Source organism: Pipistrellus kuhlii, unplaced genomic scaffold (genome assembly GCF_014108245.1).
Source record: "Pipistrellus kuhlii isolate mPipKuh1 unplaced genomic scaffold, mPipKuh1.p scaffold_m20_p_1, whole genome shotgun sequence".
Classification (NCBI taxonomy): domain Eukaryota; kingdom Metazoa; phylum Chordata; class Mammalia; order Chiroptera; family Vespertilionidae; genus Pipistrellus; species Pipistrellus kuhlii.
This window is the reverse complement of record NW_023425404.1, coordinates 19,282,808-19,294,233: the sequence shown is the minus strand read 5'-3', so window position 1 is coordinate 19,294,233 and position 11,426 is coordinate 19,282,808.

Here is an 11,426-nt window from a genome sequence, read left to right as displayed (position 1 = left end):
AGGCCAGGCCCTGAGGGACCAGGTGTGTAGCCACGGGGAGGGGACGTGGCATCTTAGAGGTGCCGTTTGGCACGCCTCTGCCTCATCACCTAAAGCGCCCCTTCAGGAATCACTGAGGATGGGTGTGTCATGAGATGAGGGAGGGTGTGTTCATTTTCCACAGATTTGACAGCAACGCCTTCATTGCAGTTTAAATCTTCACCGTCATCTTTATAGGCCCCATCCATCTTGGTCTTTCACATACAGTATCATTTCCATTTTAAAAAAAAAATGTAAATGAACGCTTGCAGCAAAATTATATAATCAGCTGAAACCGGTTTGGCTCAGTGAATAGAGCGTTGGCCTGCTGACTGAAAGGTCCCAGGTTTGATTCCGGTCAAGGGCATGTACCTTGGTTGCGGGCACATCCCCGGTGGGGCGTGTGCAGGAGGCAGCTGATCGATGTTTCTCTCTTATCGATGTTTCTAGCTCTCTAACCCTCTTTCTTCTTCTCTGTAAAAAATCAATAATATATATATATTTTTTAAATTACATAATCATCTATCATCTCCAGGTCTCTGTTGGTTAAGAATTCAGACCAGCCGGGACCGGTTTGGCTCAGTGGATAGAGCGTCGGCCTGCGGACTGAAGTGTCCCAGGTTTGATTCCGGTCAAGGGCATGTACATTAGTTGCAGGCACATCCCCAGTGGGGGTTGTGCAGGAGGCAGCTGGTTGATGTTTCTCTCTCATCGATATTTCTAACTATCTCTCTCCCTTCCTCTCTATGAAAAATCAATAAAATATATTTTTTTAAAACAAAAAAAGGAAAAGAAAAGAATTCAGACCAAACCTAGTGAGGACATTTGAAGCTTTAGGTGGCAGATGTTGCTGTAGTGGCAGGTTGGAGTCGTTCAAAGGCTCCTTCACTCACATGTCTGGTGATTAACCCAGGCCACCCACTAAGGGCTTCACTCATGGGAACCTCCCACGTGGCTTCTCCATGTGGCTTGGGCTTCCTCAAAATATGGCGGCTTCTTTCCAAGGCAAGTACCTAATGAAAAAGAGAGAGCAGGGTGAAGGCTGTGGGTGACCAAGGGCAGTGGTCTGCAAACTCATTAGTCAACAGAGCCAAGTATCAACAGTATAATGATTGAAATTTCTTTTGAGAGCCCAGTTTTTTAAACTTAAACTTCTTCTAATGCCACTTCTTCAAAACAGACTTGTCCAGGCTGTGGTATTTTGTGGAAGAGCCACACTCAAGGGGCCAAAGAGCCGCATGTGACTTGAGAGCCGCAGTTTTCCGACCACTGACCTAGTGTAACTCCATATATACAGTTGCAAAGAGATTTATTTTTAGAAATTAGCTCATGAGAATATGGACATAGAAACTTGTACACAAATGTGTTTTTTTTAATATATATATATATATATATATATATATATATATATATTTAAATATATTTTGTTGATTTTGTACAGAGAGGAAGGGAGAGAGAGAGAGAGCTAGAAACATCAATGAGAGAGAGTCATCGATCAGCTGCCTCTTGCACACCTCCTACTGGGGGGGATATGGCTGCAGCCAAGGTACATGCCCTTGACCGGAATCGAACCCGGGACCCTTCAGTCCCCAAGCCGACGCTCTATTCATTGAGCCAAACCAGTTTTGGCAAAACTTGTACACAAATGTTAATATGTGTACATATGCTAAAATGTTAATAGCAGTATTATTCATCAGAGCAAAAAAAAAAAAAAAAGAAAGAAAAAGAAACAACCCAATGTCCAGCCACTTATGCATGGATGAATAGAATGTAGTACACCCACACAATGGAATATTACTCAGCAATCAGAAGAAATGAAGTGCTGGCACATGCTACAATACGGAAGAACCATGAAAATATTATGCTAAGTGAAATAAGCCAGATACAAAAAGATTTCTCTTATATGAATTGTCCAGAGCAGGCAACTCTCATATAAAGACAGAAAGTAGGTTAGCGGTTGCTGGAGGCTGGGGGGAGGAAGTATGGGGAGTGACTGCTAATGGGATTTCTCTTTGTCACGATGGAAATGCTTTGCGATTAGCAGCGCGTGGTGATGGTTGCATCACATAGGTATATACTTTAAAACGTTGAGTTGGAAACTGGTGAAATTTGTTACGTGAATTATATATCTCAATTTCTTAAAATATTGCACTACCTTAAAACATATATATTGAGTTGAACTATTCATCCCTGGAAAAGGTGCAGGTTCAGAGGACTCTGGATCAACTCTAGGTCTTTCTGGATTTTCCTGCTGGCCACGGTTCTGAGAAAAGCCGGCCTCCAGAGACACAGAGCTGGCTCTGTGTGTGAGAAAAGGGCGTGGCTGTGACTTCTCAGCTGTGACTGCTGGATAGGTCAATTGCTGACGTGTTAATTACCTTCAGGAGAGGATGTTGGAGAGGGAGGCTTCCACCCTTTTCACTTGGAACTGATTTCTGAGGTGTGTTAGATTCATCAGAGTGTCCTGGGAAGCGAGGCCCAGTCCACCATCCTAATCCTGAGGGGACAGGGGCAGGTGGCAAACACTCGAGTTGGAGTTTTATTTCAGGCTTTGGAGGTTACACAGAGGTGGAAGGAAGCAAACCAGCCTGGGCCATGGTATAGAGCTGTCCGGAATCCAGAGAAATGTGCTCTGTCTGTAGTTGAGACCCTGGTGGGACGGCTGTCAGGAGGGATGACACACTCCTCGCAGACGTACATAAGGGGTCCTCGTCAGTCTGGTGGAACAACAGGACATTGCCGTTCAGGGTTTGTCCTTGCCGACATTTGTCAGCGGAATGAGAAGGGGAGGACGGGCCCTTTGCCAGGTTATCCTGTGGAGAAGCAAAGAGATCCAGGGAAATGCTGATTTGGAAAAGGGAGAAACCCTTTGCAGGAGAGACGTGGTTACAGCCAGGGCTGCCCTGAGGCTTTGCTCTCACCATCAGGTCCTGCCTCTTGGAGGTCAAGACAGACCCACAGTCACATAGATTGTCTTATTGATTTATTGAGGGAGAGAGAGATTGATTTGTTGTTCCCATTTGTACATTCATTGGTTGATTCCTGTATGTGCTCTGACCAGGGATCAAACCCGCAACCTTGGCATATTGGGCCGATGCTCGAACCAGCTGAGCTCCCTGACTGTTCTTTTCAGTAACAAACATTTTGCTCTTTCTGGCCGATCCTTCCGGCAGCTTATTTGCTGCTGCCCTGCAGGGCCTCGGTGTTTTTGTGGGTTTTGTTTTTGTTTTGTTTTAATAGGAACAGGAGCTCATTGCAAGGGCAGTAATTATTCACTTTCCGACTGCAATCAACCAAAGTGCCAAGCAGGGTCACACTTCTGCCCTCCGGGGCCCAGCCGGGCGGGCCGGTTCCTGTGAGGGTGTCAGTGAGGCCTTGGTCTGCTCTGGGCCCCTCGTCCTTTAGCCCCAAGCCCCGGGGGCCACACCCTCCGGTGACAGAGGAGGAAACCAAGCAGGGAACGGGTAACCTGCCCAAAGTTACACAGCTAATGAGCAACGGAGCTGGGGTTTGAAGACTGGTCCGTCTGGTTCCAGAGTGAGTTCAGGATTTCAGAAGCCCTCATTCTGGTTTCTAGAGAGCTTTTCTTTTCTAAACCAACTTCACTTTTCCCCAGGGCCTTTGTGTGAACAGGAAGTCAACTGCACACTCCACACTGCAGTGAGAAGAAGGGCCCTACAGGGAGGCTGTGGATGCAGACGACAGGGACATAGGAGGAGGGGACTCCGGGCCGCTCCTGGCACTGTGGTGAGCAGGGTGGCAGGAGGGGGTGTGTCTGTGCCCCCCCTGTAGCCTCTTGACAGGAGGTTGGGGGGTGGCAGAGACAGAAAGGGACCCAGGAATCTTGAAGCAAGAGGAAAACGTGAAGAATTTTCACCCTTGTGTTACAGATGGGGAAACTGAAGCCTAGGAGAAACATAAAGCACGCCCTGTCTGGCTTCCCCACCATTTAGACGATGGGCCACTTTCTAAACTCGGAACCCAAGGCCCTGAGAGGTGATGTAATTGACCATGGACAGGGACCCTCCTCACCTCCACGGGGCCCGCCACAAGTGGACGTGGCAGTGGGCTGTGGATGGCAGGCATTCTGCAAACACTCATAGGATGAATGAGTCACGCACATCTGTGTTTCCCAAACTTGCCTGATGGTAAGAATCATCTGGGGCATGTGTTTAACGTGGGAGCGCCAGTCCTGCCCTTGATACTGTGCTCACTGCTGGTGCAAAGCAAAAAAACCCAACCAGGTATCACCAACTCTCCATGAACTAAAGGGTATTCCTTTTTAGTTTTGTTTCTTGCAGGCCTGGACCTGCCCAGATTTTGAGCACTTTTTAACTACTCCCTCCCTTCCTGTGGTCTCAGCAGTGTAGATGGTGTCCTCTAGGGGGCAGAAATGAGCCACTTGTTCTTTATTTGGGCTGAGATGTCAGACTTCTCCAGGACTTGAAGGAGAAAACACCCAGAGGTAGTTGGAAAGGAAGCGGATCTTAAACACACATGCTTTTCTCACTAGACTGAAATGTGATTAGAATCCTCTAAGTCTAAGAGACAGAATAGTGGTTCAAACAGATCCAGGTTCTTGGACTAATGTACAGCATGGTGACTGTAGTTCACAATACTGTATTGTATATTGGAAATTTGCTTAGAGAGTAGATCTACAATATTCTTACCACACACAATAGTAACTATGTGAGGTGATGGATGTATTAACTAACCTTTTTGTGGTAATATTTTCACAATATATATGTCTATCAAAGTATCATGTGTATACCTTAAATGTTATTTTTCAATTATCCTATCTGATTAAGAAGGAATATGCTAATTGATCCTCACACTCATAAAGATGGCAGTGCCCACAGCCAATAAGGAGGGAATATGCTAATTGACTGCTCCACCCTCAAATATGGCAGCACCCACAGCCAATTAGGAGGGAAAATGGTAATTGACTGCCATGCCTTCAAAGATGGCAGCACCCACAGCCACAAGATGGTGGCTCCCAGTCCCCTCAACCCTGCCAGGCTGCTCTGTGCACCAGCCTCCGGAGTCCTCCAGTCCCCTCAGCTCCCCAGCCACCCAGGGCTGCCCAAGGCTCAAGTAACCAGGGCCAGCTGAGGCTTGCACTGCTGGCAGTGGCAGCAGCAGAAGTGTGATTGCCAGGTCACCTCCTACCCCTGAGGATTCCTGGATTGTGAGAGGGAGCAGGCTGGGCTGAGGGACGCCCCCTCCAGTGCATGAATTTTCATGCACCAGGCCTCTAGCGTCTTAAAAAGCTGGGGACAGGGGGAGGAAATAAAATAGCAGACCCAAGTTCACACCCAGAGTCAGTCTTTGCAACCCCTGCAGGCTCATTCAATTCATCAAGCCTCAGTTTCCTGTTCTGCAAAATGGAAATAATAATAATAATAATAATAATAATAATAATACCTGTTTAACAAGATTGCTGTGGGCCTTACATCATAATTGCTAAAACATGTTTGCTATTACTATTACCTCAACTTCTGCTGCGGATCTCCAAGCAGCACAAGAATATTAAGTCTTTGGGGGAGGTGGGCTCTACGTTCTTCAGTGATTGGCAAGAGCTCTGAAGAGGCGTCAGCCCATCCTTTTCCAGGCTCTGTCCTAGAATGACACTTCACATCCTGGAGACCAATAATGTGAACAACACAGAGGCCACAGAGGCCACACTGGATGGAAGGAAACGTGTTGGCTTCCGTAATAGCATTAACCCCACTTCCTCCAAGGCCGACCCCGGCTGGCTGCCGGGAGGTGCTCAGCATGGAAAGGGGGGCTGATCTCTTGGCTCCCGTCCCACAGGAGTCACCTTCCCTGGGAGATTTCTCCATCTCATGGGTGCCATCAAGGCTAAGGAAGGCTGCACCCCTTTCCCACCCCTGTGAGAATTTCGCCTTCACTGCCAACCTTGGAGGGCCTGGGTTTGATTTGACTGAGGGTATCAGCAAGTTCCTTTCCCTTGAGACTTGGGGATGCTCCTCTCTCCAGCTTTACCCGGAGTAGCTTGAGATGTCAGGATCCTTAGATCCTAACCAATCGTCATCACCATAGCAGTACCATGGTCTCTGAGCCCTTTCCATGGGCCAAGTATCCATGAATTCTCTCATTCCATCTGTAACCCAGTGGGAGAGTTCCCATGACCACCTTTGTTTTACAGACGGAGAAACTGAGGCACTGGGTGGTCAGGTCACCAGCTCAAAGCCTCGTGGGTGGTCAGTGACGGAGCTGGGGACTAATGCCCAGCAGCGAGCCTCCAGAGCTGAACTCCAGATCACTTGGCTGTGAAAGGCGTTGAGTCAACACAGATGGCTGCCTTCCCACCCCTCCTTTCCGCTGTCGTGATAAAGCCTAAGGTCTCTGATATAACCAGCTTCATCAAAAAGATCGAAGGCAGGCTCCCTCCCGCTGGCCCCCGAGGCAGGTCAAGATGTCAGTGACACAGGGAGGGGGAGAGAGCCAGCCTCCCACAGCCTGGCACTTAACTCTCTCCCACACACTTCCGCCCTCCTCGCCCACAGCGGGTCCCCTCCCTGCCTGAGACACAGGGGGATAGATGCTCAGTTCCCGGGCACAGTCCTCTGCCAGGCTCACGCAGAGGAAGAAGGCATGCAGTCAGCTCGCCCCAGGCTGGCACAGGTGGGAAGAGACACCTCCGAGCCTGCCTTACGCACTGTTCCCTCTTGTCTCACCTTTTCACCTCCTTTCTTCTGCAGCATTGGGAAGGCACCGCCCATGAGCATGTAAAGACACCGTCCCTGCCCTGAGGACTCAGAATCTGGCTGTGGCAATGAGGTGAGAGGGAAATTCAGTGCTGAGGTTTCTGGCTTGGTCCTCCGTGAGAGAGAAAAAAAACCACTGTCAACAAACCCCAAACCCATCGACCAAATGATGCTGGGAGGATGCAGCTCGGCAGCCTCTGGGGCAAATGAGGTCGCACGACAGCTTGGGCCCAGAAGCCGAGATGACAGGAGCAGAGGATGAGGAGGAGCGGAGGAAGCTTGAGAAGAGGGGTGTGTGGGGCTCAAAGGGAATGAGGCCAGGGTGTGTGGACTCCCAGGGTTCCAGGCTGCTGGGCCTGACGCGGCCAGGAGGTGAGGAGGACAGAGGGCATGGACGGGGGAGGATGTGAAGAGAGGGCTTCTGTGTCCCAAGAGGCGGAAAGAAACAATTTGGAAAGAAAAGCCAATGTCCCAGAGAACCCACGAGATTAGGATGTTACATAGCAAGACCCGCTGGCCCCGGGGGGAGGCTCGCCGGGCCCTGGGCCCCTCACAGGAGCGGGGTGGTGGGGAGGCCGCCGGGCTGCGGTGACCTAGATTTGTCCATATGAAGCAATTTGCAGAGGAGGCGGAGTGAGGAGGAGCAGGGAGCGGAGACAGTTAAGGAGAGTTGTTTAAAGTTTAGTACAAAAGGCTATATTCTGGAAGAATATCATATATGGAAAAATATCCTGAAAGTAAATTACATCTAGAAAATTTGTACTTTAGAAAATTAATTGTAATGCTATCAGCAAGACACCCATGAAAAACGCACATGGTGTCAAAACAAGCCAGAGGAAAATCATTTGGGCAAAAAAATGAAAAAGGATCCCGTCAAATTTATAGAAAATATTCCTTTATTAACTTTTGGTCGAGAATATGTTTGTATATTTTCAGAAAGCAACTCCGAGACCATGTGGATTCTGGCAACAGAGAGGAAGTGACAGGACTGCTCCAGCCAGGAAGACAGAGAGAAACAGTCCAGAGATGGAAGACGCTGATGACGCCTTGCCATACTAGCAGACAGCAGCTGTGCGTCGCTGAAGGTTTCCCAGGACCAAACCAGAGAGGGTGGAACCTGCATTACCACCATTTGCCCACCATCCAGAACTGAAATATCATTGCTGACATGTACACATAAGGAACTGTTTGACATTGAAATCGGGTCTCAAAAGAACTGGTGGCCCAAAAAGAAATTCTCTACAGACTGATTCATATGCCTTTCAGGATAACAATTATTGCTTGTCTCATTTTCGATTCTCATAAGTATATTTCCAGTAGGACATGATCTCACTCATCTAGGGGAAATGGTGAACAACATAGACTGATGAACAAGAACAGACCCAGAGATAAGGAGCCATGGGTCAGACTGTTGGACCTCAAAGGGAGGGTGGGGATAAAAGGGAGAGATCAACCAAAGGACTTATGTGCTCAAATATGAGCCTAACCAGTGGTCAAGGACAATAGGGGGGTGGGAGCATGAGTGGGGGGGGGGGATTGAAATGGGGGGGTTAAGACAAATATGTGATACCTTAATCAATAAAGAATTTTTTTTTTTTAAAGGCTACCTTCTGGAAAAGGCAAAACCAGTGAGGAAGAGATCAGGTCAGTAGGTGCCAGGAGCTGCAGAGGGGCGCGAGGCTGGTCCTGGTTTGTATTTTCATTAAGGTGACAACTACGAAACTGCACACGCTTGTCAGAACGTGTTGAAATGTATACTTTAAACAGTTGAATTTTGCTGTAGGTAAGTTGTGCCTCACTCACCTGGCTTGAAATCAAGTTGGCAGAAGTGTCAAAAGTTACATACTACAACTTAGCTGGGGAAGACCAAGAACAAGCAAAAACTCAGCCTCTGGCCCTGCCAGGCGGCTCAGTTCGTTGGAGCACCATCCCGATAGGCCAAGGTTGTGGGTTCAATCTCCGGTCAGGGCACATGCCAGAATCAACCAATGAGGCATAAATATGGGGAACAACAAATCGATCTCTTTCTAAAAATAACAACAACCACAACAATCATAATAAATAACTTCTAAAAATTCAGCCTCTGAATTTTTTGGAATATAAACTTTTTATAAGTCTCATTCCCAATAATATTGAGAGGAAGACTTTAAACTTGCCAATTAAAGGAAAACTAGTGTCTGCCACTTTAACAGTTTTATTAAAGTTGTTCAGCCTCTTTTGAATAAACATTCAGGCCAAGTCCTGCCTGCACTATTACCTGCTCTCTGGGCGCACCTCCTGTTGGTCCCATACGCCCCTCTCCTGGCCCATGTACAAGCCTGGGGCAGTGGGAGAGGTGGTTGGCCTGGGTGCTGGACCCTGTGCTGTCCTCTGGTCCGAGGTGGCCTCTCAGAGATGTGCTTCACCCGCCTGATCCGCTGGCGTCGTGGCTGACGTCCTGGCTGGTGGGGCAGTGGCTCACCTGGCTCCTTTGTCCTGCCTCAGCCCCGAGGGTTCTGTAGATGCACCTGTCCTATGTCCCTACATTTTCTGTTCTCTAAGGTCGGTCCCCAGGCTCTTAAGCCTCTGCCTTCCCTGGGGGCTCGGTGACTTCCAGGTTGTTCCTGGGCCTCAGAGGGGAACTGAAGTGGGGCGGGGTGAGGGCCAGGGAACTTCTGCAGTCCCTCTCCCAGGCTAACCATGCCACGCAGGTGTCTCTCCTTGCCTGCAGCGGCCCCAGGGGGTCTTATGGACACACCACTTGGTGACTGTCACAGGGCAGCAAGGGAACAGTGGGGCACAGATCTTCCTCTTTCTGGCGTGCTCTCCTCTGTGCCAGTTGTCAACTTCCCGCAGCGCCATTAAGGTCGGATGTGGTGGGAGGGCACAGGCCGGGACCTCCCCAGCCCCTCCCTCTCCCTCCAGACACCAGGGGGTTTGCACTTCCTCTTTCTGTTTCAGAGAAATGCCGTTCTGCCCTGTTTTCCTCCTTCCCCGCCCTTCCGATTTTGTTCTAGGTGGTACCCATCTCTCTCCTTCCCTGGGCCAGCAAGCCCCATGGTGATGGCTCACTGAGGATGAAAATACCTTGGGAAGTGTTTCCAAACAGTATCGTCATTGCAGCAGGATTTCAGAATGAGGCGGCCATTTCCAGGGGAGTGTTTGCTGGCATAGTAAGGGACTGTCCTTAAAATGATACAAGTTTTCTCAAAACGACGGCATTCGCATCCACCCAGATACACAACACGCACTACGTTATCTTTCCAAAGTTTGCCTCGTTATCTTTTCCCCCAAGCTTCTTCCTCTGCTGTTTCTAAGTCAGAAGTTGAGAGTTCTAGGCTGGATATAAATATCCAGTCTGCACATTCTTCGTCCTTACTCTGGATGAACGCGTCTCTCTCCCCCGCTCCCATCCTCGAGGCTGCCGCCTTAGTCCAGGCCCTTGCATTTCTCCCCTGGGCTGTTGGAATGGTTTTCTGATCGATCTTTCCACCCCCAGGCTTGTTCTTTGCTTTCCTCTACCATCCTCCTTGCCGCTGGCAGGATCTTCCCAAACACATGTCGTACTGTGTTACTCCTCGGCTTACAATCCTCCTGTGGGGGCCCCATGCCTCTGTACTCGGCGCCTGACCATTTTTCACGTCTCATCTCCTCCTGTGTGCCTTTGCATGTTCTGTTCCCTATGGCTGGAATATCCCCATTCTCCTTAAAAACAAACAAACATATATATATATATATATATATATATATATATATATATATATAAAATTGATTTTTTTACGGAGAGGAAGGGAGAGGGATAGAGAGTCAGAAACATCAATGAGAGATAAACATGGACCAGCTGCCTCCTGCACACCCCCTACTGGAGATGTGCCCGCAACCAATGTACATGCCCTTGACCGGAATCGAACCTGAGACCTTTCAGTCCGCAGCCCGATGCTCTGTCCACTGAGCCAAACCGGTTTTGGCCCCATTCTCCTTCTTATGTAACATTCAGCTCCAAGATTTCCTCCCTCCCTAAAGCCTTTCTTGTCCCTCCAAGCAAGAACTCTATGCTAAAGTCATCATGGTGCCAACTCGCCTCTCTTAGGAACTGACCACACAGCATTGTATTACAATGTAGGCTGTGATCTCCTTGAGGCCAGCGATACAACCTTCACACTCCGTTTCCCCAGCACGTAGCACAGCGTCTGGCCCAAGCCGGTCGGTGATGACCATCAACCTTAGTGTGGGAAGAGATCTTGGAGGTCCTTGGGTTCAATGTTTGCATTTCCAGAAGAGTCTCAGAGAAGGGAAGTCCCTCGGCTTACCTCCCACAGCTTAGACCTGCCTTCAGGTTCAGGGGTCTTTCCACCACTCTGTAGGGCCTCTGGACACAGGGGAGAGGAGAAGAGGGGTTGGAACCGGGCTGTGGGCAGTGGTCCCTGAGAAAACACCAGAGTGAGGAAAAACACTTAGCTCAGCGCCTGGGATAACTTATTCTCCTGCAGGAAAATGGGTCAGCCCCACAAAGGGTTTTTTGTAAAACCCTCTCACCTGTGCAATCGGAGAGACGCACACGCTGTCAGCGTGAGCAGCTGGCGCGGAAGTTCCCATCACGATGCTGAGGAGGAGACTTAAGTATTATAGAAGGCTGGCTTGTTCACTACCCATTTGCTTGAGGCCAGACAATTTATCTAGCCCGATTCCGAGAACCAT